General features: G+C 47.7%; 1 long non-coding RNA gene across 1 annotated transcript; it reads left to right on the top strand.

Annotated features, from left to right (window-relative positions):
• Positions 1-377: 377 nt before the first annotated feature.
• LOC116564672 lies at positions 378-904 on the top strand. The gene is made up of 2 exons (XR_004275035.1): positions 378-416; positions 506-904. It is a non-coding gene; the product is annotated as an uncharacterized LOC116564672 (long non-coding RNA).
• Positions 905-1,596: the final 692 nt, after the last annotated feature.

Genomic DNA, 1,596 nt, shown 5'->3' with positions numbered 1-1,596 from the left:
GGTACCTGCCAGATGTCAGCCTGAGCTCTCCTTTACGAGGTGTCTCTTTGGGTATACAGGAGTCGGGGAGCTGCTTGAGGAGACAGTCTGTCCCTTATAGGAGCTTGAGTGCTGAGCTGTGAGCTCCATTGTTCTGTTCAGAGCTGTTGGGCAGGTAGATTTAAGTCTGCTGCAGCAGAACTCATAACTACCTTTTTTTCCCAGGTGCTCTATCCTGGGAAGATGGGGCTTTATTTATAAGTTCCTGATGTGCTGCTGCCTTTTTTCAGAGATGCCCTGCCCAGCGAGGAGGTAGCCTATTCACAGTCTGCCAGCAGAGGTGTTGCTGAGCTGCTATGGGCTCTGCCCAGCTGCTGTGTGAACTTCCTTGCAGTTTTGTTTACAGAGATATAGTTAGAACTGCCTCGGTAATGGTGGTCTGCCTCAGTAATGGCAGACTGTAATGATGGACTGACTTGGTAGTGGCGGACTGCCTCGGTAATGGTGGACTGCCTCCATAATGGAGGACTGCCTCTGTAATGGTGGACTGCCTCTGTAATGGAGGACTGCCCCAGTAATGGCGGATGCTCTCCCCCACCACAGAGTTGGACTGTCCCAGGTCCAGCTGCATTTGTTGTGAAATTTTCAATCCAGAGCATTTCAGATTGCTGGTCTTTGTGGGGTGGGACCTGCTGAGCTAGATCACCTAGCTCCTGTTTCAGCCCCATTTTTTCCAGTTAAATGGGCAGCTCTGTCTCCCAGGTGTTCCAGGGGCCTGTTGAAACAGCCGCCCAGATTTGTGTGAGTTTTTGTGCAGAGACCCACTGCACAGGCTGAAACAGCCATGCTGAAAACTCATGATGCTTTTCAGTCCAGCAATCTCCTGGTGTGTGGCAGTAAAAACTCGTTTGGAAATGCGGTGATCGCTTACCCTCTGTATGGTTCTTGTTGAGAACTGCACTCCAGAGCTGTTCCTATTTGGCCATCGTGGATCCTCCTGAGCAGCTCTGTCTACTTGAGTTTTAAACACACTGCATTACCTTTCCAGAGCTGATATTAGGGTCAATAGTTTGAATTTGGGTTTCAGAGGAGAAAGACAGAGGACCTATTATTACTGATGGAGAGCTCCTTTGTAGAAAGGAGGTGGAAGGTAGAGAATGGTGTATCCAGTGAATCTCCAGGGTCTGCAGAGATTTAAAAATATACGAATATAAATGTTAAGCTTGTAGCTTATGTCCTTTGGAATTGAAACACATGTTCTTTCACAAAGCAGCTTTGTGTGTCCTTGTCCTTTGGAAAATGCTGCCTCCTCGTCTGTTTACGTAAGAAAGGATGAAGGAGACAAGGAAATTAGGCAAGGACCCCTCACTATATGAATACGGGGATTTGTTTTAAGTACAGATTGATTGTCCAATCTTAAAGAACCCAAACTTGCGAAATGGGCTTTGAGTGCATTTTTCTTTTACCTTTTTTTTTTTTTTTAGACGAAGTCTCACTCTGTCGCACAGGCTGGAGTGCAGTGGTACGATCTTGGCTCACTGCAACCTCCGCCTCCCAGGTTCAAGTAATTCTCCTGCCTCAGCCTCCTGAGTAGCTGGGACTACAGGTGTGCGCCTG

This window comes from Sapajus apella, unplaced genomic scaffold (assembly GCF_009761245.1).
Source record: "Sapajus apella isolate SASKATOON/1434 unplaced genomic scaffold, GSC_monkey_1.0 scaffold38, whole genome shotgun sequence".
NCBI lineage: Eukaryota > Metazoa > Chordata > Mammalia > Primates > Cebidae > Sapajus > Sapajus apella.
This window is presented reverse-complemented; position numbering and strand designations above follow the sequence as displayed.